The 11,985-nt window shown below is 39.2% G+C and overlaps 1 long non-coding RNA gene across 1 annotated transcript in view; it reads left to right on the forward strand.

Moving 5' to 3' along the window:
* LOC134347563 (uncharacterized) overlaps window positions 1-11,645 on the forward strand; it is a 71,914-nt gene extending 60,269 nt beyond the window's left edge. The window contains exon 4 of the long non-coding RNA XR_010018194.1: window positions 11,554-11,645. This is a non-coding gene — a long non-coding RNA (uncharacterized LOC134347563). The remainder of the gene's footprint in view (window positions 1-11,553) is intronic.
* Window positions 11,646-11,985: the final 340 nt, after the last annotated feature.

Here is an 11,985-nt window from a genome sequence, read left to right on the forward strand (position 1 = left end):
ATAAGGCCATTCTACTCTATCAAAAGCTTTCTCGGCATCTAAAGAAATAACACACTCAGGAACATTTTGTGAGGGAGTATAAACGATATTTAACAATGTACGAATATTATAAAAAGAGTAACGACCTTTAATAAAACCCGTTTGGTCTTCCGAAATAATAGAAGGAAGTACTTTTTCTAGTCTATTTGCTAATAACTTAGAAAAAACTTTAGAATCAATATTTAATAAAGATATTGGTCTATAAGATGCACATTGAGCAGGGTCTTTATCCTTCTTTAGTATTAGAGAAATTGATGCTCTATTAAAAGATTCAGGAAGTTTACCAAGTTTCAAAGAAGCCTCAAAAACCCTACCGAGCCAAGGAATCAATAAAGAAGCAAAACATTTATAAAATTCAACGGTAAACCCATCAGGGCCAGGAGCTTTCCCCAGATTCATAGAAAAAATAACATTCTTAATCTCATCCATTGTAATGGAAGTATCTAATAAAGAAGACATATCCTGTGAAATCTGAGGGAAGTCTAACTTATCTAAAAAATCATTCATATATTTAGAATCTCGAGGAGACTCTGATTGATATAAAGAAGAATAAAAATCACAAAAGGTTTGATTAATCCCCACATGATCCAGTATCAATCGATCATTTTGGTTATAAATCTGATTGATTTGAGATTTAACATAATTAGATTTCAATTGATTAGCCAGCAGCTTGCCAATTTTGTCACTGTGAACATAAAAGTCACTTCTTGTTTTCTTTAATTGGTTTACAATCGAGGACGAGAGTAGTAAACTGTGTTCCATTTGAAGTTCACTTCTTTGTTTGTATAACTCCTCAGAAGGAGCCATAACATATTTCTTATCAATTTCTTTAATCTTGTCCACAATTGCCATCTCCTCCTGCTTCTGTTTCTTCCTCAAAGCAACAGAATACGAAATAATCTGACCCCGAATATAGGCTTTAAAAGTGTCCCAAAGAGTGTTAACCGAAATATCTTCTGTATGGTTAATTGTAAAAAAAAGCTCAATCTGTTCATTCATAAAATTAACAAAGTCCGAGTCCTGAAGCAACAGCGAATTAAAACGCCATTGTCTATTATTTGGTATATTGGCCATAATTTTAATAGAAAGCTTAAGTGGAGCATGATCCGAAATGGTTATAGAATCATAATCACATTTAATCACTGAAGGAATAAGACGAGAATCAATGAAAAAATAATCAATTCTTGAATAGGAATGATGAACATGTGAAAAGAAGGAAAAATGTTTTTCCTGAGGATGCAGAAAACGCCAAATGTCCGTCGACCCAGAATCAGAAAGGAAAAAATTAATCAGATTTGCAGATTTATTAGGTAAAGTCCGTAAAGGAGCCGAACGGTCCAAAGCTGGAGACAAACAGGTATTAAGATCTCCGCCCCAGATCAATGAAAACTCGTTCAAATTCGGAAACTGATCAAACAATGATTTATAAAATTCCGGACAATCCATATTAGGAGCATAAACATTAACCAAAACTACTTTTTTATTAAATAGTAAACCACTAACCAATAAAAATCTACCATTCGGATCAGAGATAATATCCTGTTGTATAAAAGTAACTGAGGAATCTATAAAAATAGAGACGCCTCGAATCTTAGCATTGGAGTTCGAATGAAATTGTTGGCCCTTCCAGAATTTGAAAAAACGTAGTCTGTCCCCCCTCCGTACATGGGTCTCTTGTAAAAATAAAATTTGTGCTTTAAGTCTCCGGAACACTTTAAAAACTTTTTTCCTTTTAATAGGATGATTAAGACCATTAGTATTCCAGGAGACAAAATTAATAATAGACTCCATAAATCCTAAAGTCAACCCACAACAAGGAGGATTGACGATAGGCGCGACCCACAAACCCGGAGAGGAAACAGAACATACAAAAGATACCGGGAAAAAGGACGCAACCAGTACTTCAATAATGTTTATAGCCCAAAGAGAAACAAACTAAAACGTGAAGCCCCTCCCACCACCCTCTACCCCAAGACCCCAAGGCAAAATCTAAAGCAGACCCGCCAGAAAGAAGCAAGTGCTAAAACTACCCCCATGACTTCCGGTATACGCTCCCTAAAAAAAAAGGTATAAATATGAAAAGGATCAGCTAATTGTAAAACAGTAAAAAAGTAAAAAAAAAAGGTAGCTCAATTAAAATACACACAGAACAGAACAAAAGCCGGAAAATATATATTAAAAAAAAACCACAATAAACCTCAAACCCATGAATAGACACAGCAACAAGAAAAAATAAGATTATTGACATAAAGTGGTTATAAAAAGCAAAACAGAATAAAATTTAAAAAAAACTACAAAATTTAAGGCCACACAGGAAATACGTAAGATGACAAAAGGGAAGTAACCACCCAGAATCCCCTGGGAAAAGAAAGAAATGACGCAGTTAAAAAGAAAGTTTAGCAACCATATTAAGAAATCAAAAGTAAACTTTTCTGCCCAGATAGGGCACGAAAAAGTTAAAACCAACCAATTCACAGCCTCCGATCAACGGAGATAATTAAAAAAAGGCAATTAAGATGTTGAAGATGAAAGTTGATCCAGATAACTCTGGGCATCCGATGGAGAATCAAAAAAACGAAGGGCTCCATCTGACATGCGAATCCTTAGACGTGCAGGGTACAGCAGCGCTGGTCTTAAGTCCATCTTATAGAATTCCGACATCACGGATCTGTAACGAACCCGTTGGTCCCAGATTGGTTTACTGAAATCTTCCACGAATCGGAACTTAAGATCCGAAAAATCAATGAAACCTTTAGATCGAGTGAATCGAAACAGTCTCTCCTTGTCTTGAAAATAATAAAAACGTAAAATAACATGCCTAGGTCTATCTGACCTAGACGAGTATGATGGGATTCTGTGAACACGATCCAGAAGCGGTGGTTGGTCAGGAAATACAGTAGGGAATGCATCTTTTAAAAGTTGAGAAAAATATTTCATGGGGTTGTTGGATTCCACAGCTTCCCTCACCCCGATCATTCGTAAATTCTGCCGTCGCATTCTAGATTCCAAGTCAGAGTTTTTAAAAGTCAAAAAGTCAAGTTTCTTCTTCATTACATTAATTGTTTCTTCGATTTTCCCCATCTTAAGCTCACTTTGTTGCGCGAATTTTTGAAGATCAGATATAGCCGACTGATGTTCCGCAATAAATGTTTGCATCTTATCAATTGAATCGGCAATTTTCTGGAAATTAGTTGAGATTTCCGTATGAATCAGGTCTTTAACAGAGCCTGCAATTTCCGTACGAATCATCTCCCTAACAGAGGTTGAAATTTCCCTCTGAATTAACTCCGATATCGCTTTCAAAGTCACCGGTGATTCAGTCGGGGGGAAATCCGTAGCTTTCGGTTTAACCGGAGGTTTACCATCCTTGCCGTTTTTCCTGTTCTTAGACATAGCAGATCTAAGTATCATCCAATTGTCGGAGAATTCAGTTTAATTCAAAGTATTGTAAGAATTGATGCCTTAATGGTTAATTAAAGTATAGCTGACCATAGAGAAAAAAAACTCAGAGGTAATGGAGCGAGTCAAGAACGCGACTTCACTCCATGAGCACTACCGGAAGTCCCTATCTGATTCAATTGTTAAGGATGAAGTTATAGAGTACTTGGAGACACAGGACAAAGTCAGCATGGTTTCCTTAAGGGAAAATCTTGCCTGTTGGAATTCTTTGAGGAGATTACACGTAGGATAGATAAAGTGTATATTGTATATTTGGACTTTCAGAAGGCCTTTGACAATGTGCCACACATGAGGCTGCTTACCAAGTTAAGATCCCATTGTATTACAGGAAAGTTACTGGCATGGTTAGAGCATTGGCTGATTGGTAGGAGGCAGCAAGTAGGAGTAAAAGGATCCTTTTCTGGTTGGCTGCCTGTTACTAGTGGTGTTCAGTAGGTGTTGGTGTTGGGACTGCTTCTTTTCATGCTGTATATCAAAGATTCAGATAATGAAATGGATGGCTTTGTTGCCAAGTTTGCAGATAAAATGAAGATTAGTGGAGGTGCAGGTGGCGTTGATGGAACATGTAGGCTGTAGAAGGACTTAAACAGGTTATGAGAATGGGCAAGAGAGTGGCAAATGAAATAGCATGTTAGAAAATGTATGGACATGTACTTTGGTAGTAGAAATGAATGTGCAGACTAATGGTGTAATCCTTCTCCTATGTCTTATGGTCTAATCAGACCATATCTATCAAAATATTCATATGTCCGGTCCCTTAGAATACCTCCCAGTAACTTGGAGTATGTTCTGAGGTTGGCACCAATGCCTGTTTGCCCTCTGTTTGACAATGGTTCATGGAGACAGCTGTGGCATCATCCAGTACCTCTCCTCCCTTGCTTTCAGGTAGCTTCGTTGCGGGGAATGTGGCATGCAAATTGTTGATAGTGTCCAATTAAATTATAGTTGTCTCAGCCAATCGCACCCCCATAAGGCTGGTCCTTCTGGTTTTATCTCATACGTGCTCAGTGTGGTTTGTTGGTTGTTGTATTTTGCACTTACGACTGTCATTCTCACAGGAGTTATCTTTTCTCCAAAATAAGTTCTTAGTTGGAAATCTGCAGGCTTTAGTTTAGTATCTTTGAAATGCTGTTTAAACTCATGTGTGAAACAGCTGAACCAGTGTCTAATTCCATTTTAATTAATTTGCCGTTAACTTCTGGCATAAGCCATATTGTATGTCTATTGTTAGCTTCTGCACTGTAAATCTCAAGGGTACTTAGTCCCGCATCACTCTCATCATTATCAGATATTTCATCAACAGCATGCAGATTAGTACTCTGTTTTAAACTGCAATTTGACTTTTTACCTTTCTCTCTTCCCTGAGCAGTCCATTGACTTTTGTCTGCCTGACTTGCTCTTTATGCGTGTCCTACTTTCTTGCATTATCTGCAATTTCACCCTTAAACCTGCAGTTGGTTGTATGTGAGTCCCTGCCATAACAGTAACACAATTTGTTCAGCCAGGCAGATTTCTGTTTCGATGCTGCAAATTTGTTCATGCCCACTTGCATTCCTGACTGCAACTCAGCTGCATCTCTGTGGTTTCCATTGAAACAACAATTTTAACTGCTTTTTTCAACATAAGTTGTGCTTCAGTTCGGAGCCATTGTTTTAATACTTTCTTTTGAGATTCCGCAAATTAAACAGAATCTCTGTGAGTTATTAGGCCCACTGCTGAACTGACAATGCTCAGACAACTTCTTCAATTCAGCTATGTATGATGAAATGGACTCCCCCTTTTATTGACTCCACTTTTAAACAATGGCTTTAGTTCTAAGTACTCCTGCATTATTCTGAGAATATTAGACAAGCTCATTTCTGTGGGTTTCATGAAGCTGCCAAACTTTGAAGCAAACTGTATACCTTTAAATCTAATGCTTTCAGCAAAATAGGTATTTGTTTCTCATTGGCTATTTCATTTGCTTCAAAATATTGTTCAATTAGCTCAGCATATAAAATCCAGTTATCTGTTGTGTAATCAAACATGTCAATCTTTCTGATGTGGCCAGCCATTTCTGCTTTTTTAATGATTATTATCACCTGGTACCCACTCTTTATGAACCCGTGAATTTCTCCATTTACTGCCTGTTTTAAAAACTGGATAGTATTTCCTCTTTCAAGTTTTTTTAAAAATTTGATGTTCAGCTGAATTTCTCACTGCATTTCAACAGGTCACTAGCTGTCTCAGGTTCATTTTAAAAATACCTTGTTGCCAATGTTATGTTTTGTAACTTCAAAACATTAAATTAATTCAAAGGAAGACACAGGCGTCCAAGATGTGTGTCAAGTTTACTTTAAGTGAAACGCGCCCGTATCACATGGTAGCGTGATGATATATGCATTCACGTATTCACGTATTTATACATATAAACCATAATGAGTTATTTAAATAAACAAAAATATTTAATCTATATATAAAAAAATATATATATATTAAGATTATTCAAATGTAACTGAAATCTTCAGGTCTGAGTCCATAGGACACACAAAGCAGCTGCGCAGGTTGATTCTGTGGTTAAGAAGGCTTACGGTGTATTGGCCTTCATCAATCGTGGAATTGTATTTGGGAGGTGAGAGGTAATGTTGCAGCTATATAGGACCCTGGTCAAACCACACTTGGAGTACTGTGCTCAGTTCTGGTCGCCTCACTACAGGAAGGATGTGGAAGCCATAGAAAGGGTGCAGAGGAGATTTACAAGGATGTTGCCTGGATTGGGGAGCATGCCGTATGAGAATAGGTTGAGTGAACTCAGCCTTTTCTCCTTGGAGCGATGGAGGATGAGAGGTGACCTGATAGAGGTGTATAAGATAATGAGAGACATTGATTGTGTGGATAGTCAGAGGCTTTTTTCCAGGGCTGAAATGGTTGCCACAAGAGGACACAGGTGTAAGGTGCTGGGGAGTAGGTACAGAAGAGATGTCAGGGGTAAGTTTTTTACTCAGAGTGGTGAGTCCGTGGAATGGGCTGCTGGCAACGGTGATGGAGGCAGATACGATAGGGTCTTTTAAGAGACTTTTAGATAGGTACATGGAGCTTAGTAAGATAGAGGGCTATAGGTAAGCCTAGTAATTTCTAAGGTAGGGACATGTTCAGCACAACTCTGTGGGCCGAAGGGCCTGTATTGTGCTGTAGATTTTCTAAAATTTAAAATTTAAAATCTTTTTGACCTGTACAAAAAGGACGGGTTACACTTGAATCCTAGGGGGACCAATATCCTGGCAGGGAGATTAGCGGGGGCTACTGAGGTGACTTTAAACTAGAATGGTTGGGGGGTGGGAATCAAATTAAAGAGGCTAGGCGTGAGGAGGTTAGTTCACAACAGAGGGATGGGAACCAGTGCAGAGAGACAGAGGGGTGTAAAGTGAGCGTAGAAGCAAAAAGTACAAAGGAGAAAAGTAAAAGTGGCAGGCCGACAAATCCAGGGCAAGCATTAAAAAGGGCCACTTTTCAACATAATTGTACAAGGGCGAAGAGAGTTGTAAAAGAGCACCTGAAGGCTTTATGTGTCAATGCAAGGAGCATTCGTAATAAGGTGGATGAATTGAAAGTGCAGATTGTTATTAATGATTATGATATAGTTGGGATCACAGAGACATGGCTCCAGGGTGACCAGGGATGGGAGCTCAATGTTCAGGGATATTCAATATTCAGGAGGGATAGACATGAAGGAAGGGGAGGTGGGGTGGCGTTGCTGGTTAAAGAAGAGATTAACGCAATAGAAAGGAAAGACATAAGCCGGGAAGATGTGGAATCGATATGGGTAGAATTGCGTAACACTAAGGGGCAGAAGACGCTGGTGGGACTTGTGTACAGGCCACCTAACAGTAGTAGTGAGGTCGGAGATGGTATTAAACAGGAAATTAGAAATGTGTGCAATAAAGGAACAGCAGTTATAATGGGTGACTTCAATCTACATGTAGACTGGGTGAACCAAATTGGTAAAGCTGCTGAGGAAGAGGATTTCTTGGAATGTATGCGGGATGGTTTTTTGAACCAACATGTCGAGGAACCAACTAGAGAGCAAGCTATTCTGGACTGGGTTTTGAGCAATGAGGAAGTGTTAATTAGCGATCTTGTCGTGAGAGGCCCCTTGGGTAAGAGTGACCATAATATGGTGGAATTCTTCATTAATATGGAGAGTGACATAGTTAATTCAGAAACAAAGGTTCTGAACTTAAAGAGGGGTAACTTTGAAGGTATGAGACGTGAATTAGCTAAGATAGACTGGCAAATGACACTTAAAGGATTGATGGTGGATATGCAATGGCAAGCATTTAAAGGTTGCATGGATGAACTACAACAATTGTTCATCCCAGTTTGGCAAAAGAATAAATCAAGGAAGGTAGTGCACCCGTGGCTGACAAGAGAAATTAGGGATAGTATCAACTCCAAAGAAGTAGCATACAAATTAGCCAGAGAAAGTGGCTCACCTGAGGACTGGGAGAAATTCAGAGTTCAGCAGAGGAGGACAAAGGGCTTAATTAGGAAGGGGAAAAAAGATTATGAGAGAAAACTGGCGGGGAACATAAAAATGGACTGTAAAAGCTTTTACAGATATGTAAAAAGGAAAAGACTGGTAAAGACAAATGTAGGTCCCCTGCAGACAGAAACAGGTGAATTGATTATGGGGAGCAAGGACATGGCAGACCAATTGAATAATTACTTTGGTTCTGTCTTCACTAAGGAGGACATAAATAATCTTCCTGAAATGGTAAGGGACAGAGGGTCCAGTGAGATGGAGGAACTGAGTGAAATACATGTTAGTAGGGAAGTGGTGTTAGGTAAATTGAAGGGATTGAAGGCAGATAAATCCCCAGGGCCAGATGGTCTGCATCCTAGAGTGCTTAAGGAAGTAGCCCAAGAAATAGTGGATGCATTAGTGATAATTTTTCAAAACTCGTTAGATTCTGGACTAGTTCCTGAGGATTGGAGGGTGGCTAATGTAACTCCACTTTTTAAAAAAGGAGGGAGAGAGAAACCGGGGAATTATAGACCGGTTAGCCTAACGTCGGTGGTGGGGAAACTGCTGGAGTCAGTTATCAAGGATGTGATAACAGCACATTTGGAAAGCGGTGAAATGATCGGACAAAGTCAGCATGGATTTGTGAAAGGAAAATCATGTCTGACGAATCTCATAGAATTTGTTGAGGATGTAACTAGTAGAGTGGATAGGGGAGAACCAGTGGATGTGGTATATCTGGATTTTCAAAAGGCTTTTGACAAGGTCCCACACAGGAGATTAGTGTGCAAACTTAAAGCACACGGTATTGGGGGTAAGGTATTGGTGTGGGTGGAGAATTGGTTAGCAGACAGGAAGCAAAGAGTGGGAATAAACGGGACCTTTTCAGAATGGCAGGTGGTGACTAGTGGGGTACCGCAAGGCTCAGTGCTGGGACCCCAGTTGTTTACAATATATATTAATGACTTGGATGAGGGAATTAAATGCAGCATCTCCAAGTTTGCGGATGACACGAAGCTGGGTGGCAGTGTTAGCAGTGAGGAGGATGCTAAGAGGATGCAGGGTGACTTGGATAGGTTGGGTGAGTGGGCAAACTCATGGCAGATGCAATTTAATGTGGATAAATGTGAAGTTATCCACTTTGGTGACAAAAATAGGAAAACAGATTATTATCTGAATGGTGGCCGATTAGGAAAAGGGGAGGTGCAATGAGACATGGGTGTCATTATACACCAGTCATTGAAAGTGGGCATGCAGGTACAGCAGGTGGTGAAAAAGGCGAATGGTATGCCGGCATTTATAGCGAGAGGATTCGAGTACAGGAGCAGGGAGGTACTACTGCAGTTGTACAAGGCCTTGGTGAGACCACACCTGGAGTATTGTGTGCAGTTTTGGTCCCCTAATCTGAGGAAAGACATCTTTGCCATAGAGGGAGTACAAAGAAGGTTCACCAGATTGATTCCTGGGATGGCAGGACTTTCATATGAAGAAAGACTGGATGAACTGGGCTTGTACTCGTTGGAATTTAGAAGATTGAGGGGGGATCTGATTGAAATGTATAAGATCCTAAAGGGATTGGACAGGCTAGATGCAGGAAGATTGTTCCCGATGTTGGGGAAGTCCAGAACGAGGGGTCACAGTTTGAGGATAGAGGGGAAGCCTTTTAGGACCGAGATTAGGAAAAACTTCTTCACACAGAGAGTGGTGAATCTGTGGAATTCTCTGCCACAGCAAACTGTTGAGGCCAGTTCATTGGCTATGTTTAAGAGGGAGTTAGATATGGCCCTTGTGGCTACAGGGGTCAGGGGGTATGGAGGGAAGGCTGGGGCAGGGTTCTGAGTTGGAGGATCAGCCATGATCATAATAAATGGTGGTGCAGGCTCGAAGGGCCGAATGGCCTACTTCTGCACCTATTTTCTATGTTTCTATGTTTCTAAATACTAAATATACAACATTATCACTCCAAACCCCTTTCACTGGACATTGCCTGAGACACAGACTTTATGTTCTTGAATTGCTCTTTTAAAATTTCCTTGTTCTTTACAAACAGGTAAAATAGAATGGCAATTCAGTTTGATAAAGCTGGGGAGACAAATGTTCCATTTTGGCCCAATTATCAGTCTTGTTATCGCAAATAAGTAATTTTTACAAATGCTTCTAAATAGTTATTAGCTCTAATTTCACTGCTCTTCAGTAATCAGAAAGTCATATTATTTGTAGAAACAAATCGGTTGCATGATTGTATGACATTACAGATTTCTAAAGGTAAATACAGTTTGGTTCAGTTAACTGGAGGGGATTCAGTAGAGTTGCTAACAAGACAGTTGAATTCCCCATTCAGGAGCTGAGCATAAAATCTAAGGAAACGTCAATGCAATCATGAGGGAGTGCTTCATCCAAATATGTCTGGATGGATTGGAAATTTGTTTGTATTTGAACATTGGAACCTGAGACCATAGTTGTGACAACTTTGCAATCAATACTTGTTTGACAGTCTCTAGCCAGAAGCAACTTGTATGGAAATATGACATGCTTTTTCCCAAGTTTGCTGTGCTACACTTTGAACCCTCCTTCAGCTGTTGAATGTTAAAACAATAAAACCACAAAACCCAACATTCTAGCAAACTACAGATTTTGCCTTATCTATTGGGTGTTCCCAGTATTTACTGTATAACTTCATATTTCAGCATTTTGTTCTTCTTTTACATAACTAAATCTTTTAAAGATTTGCATTAATATAACAGGTTTTAGATTGGAAATCTCAAGCAGGACACCTTGAAACGTTAGGCAACCCTTGACAGTTTATTAGCAAAGAAATATGAGCAGAAAAAAGTCCATGTAGATTCAATACGTGTGTATTTAAATCTCAAGGCAAAGGGGGATTTGGAGTTTGCCTTTCTCACTTCTGTTATGAACTTTTAACTATTTGAAGAACAGCAGAGTGCTGGAAATTGATTCAAAACCAGTGGGTATTCTAGGTAAATTGTGGTAATATGTGCCGTCCTTCTGTACAGTCCTTAAAATATTTGCAGGGTGAAATTCTTAATTTTCTGCATCTACTCCTGACAGCTTCTAGACTTGTTTTTTTGAGCTCCTCGTTTTTGGAATGATGCAGAATATGGCTACAACAGAAACCCAGGGCTTGTTCTCTCTGGGAATCTCTGCAAAGAATGGTCTGAGGTTGTAATCAAGAGTTTTCTCCAAAGTTGCCATGGTGATAATATTGATAAGTATATACAGCGCGAATACACAATTGTGATCTTATTATTTGGTCCTGGCAGCACTTTCCTTGGGCAGCCTGATTCCATGATCATATTCATGTCAACATAAAATTGTTGGTCACCAGTCAGTTGCCAGAAGAATAGCCCCTGACAATTTTCATCTTTACCCCTCTGTGGAATATTCTGAAACTAATCATGTGAGGAGTTGATTCAGGGGATTATGCTTTTGCACTGGCAGTAATGCTGATTTTGTGCAATGCCGTAAAACGAGCAATATATTATTGCATGCATGCTGTATGCCTTCCTTAATTTTCATTTCCTTTTATGTTTCAGGTGAGGACCTCATACTTGCTTCCACTTCTGGATTGGCTTTCTGTAATCAAGACTGAATGTAGGCATTGACCGGGCTTCATCAGAGTAGTCTGGCAAGTATTTGCATTTAGATAGCTCCTTTAACATAGAGAAATGGCCCTTGGGTGTCAAAAATCATATTCAATTTAAAATGACCAATAAACCAATTAAGTAGATAAGACTAAAAGCATTGGGATTGAGGAAATTTAAGGAGCCAGTGTTAAATTCTTTAGCTATCATGAAAGCTGTCCTGAATTAGTAGCTCTCCTCCTTTACTTTGAGAAATGAAACTTAACACAACTGGCTTTCTCAAGTATTATAAACTAATAGACAGTGTTCTCAGTTCTCCATTAATAATTGACTGAACGACTGTAAATTGAAAGCCCTCATACTAGTTTTAATATAATTTAGTCC

Source organism: Mobula hypostoma, chromosome 6 (genome assembly GCF_963921235.1).
Source record: "Mobula hypostoma chromosome 6, sMobHyp1.1, whole genome shotgun sequence".
Classification (NCBI taxonomy): Eukaryota; Metazoa; Chordata; class Chondrichthyes; order Myliobatiformes; family Myliobatidae; genus Mobula; species Mobula hypostoma.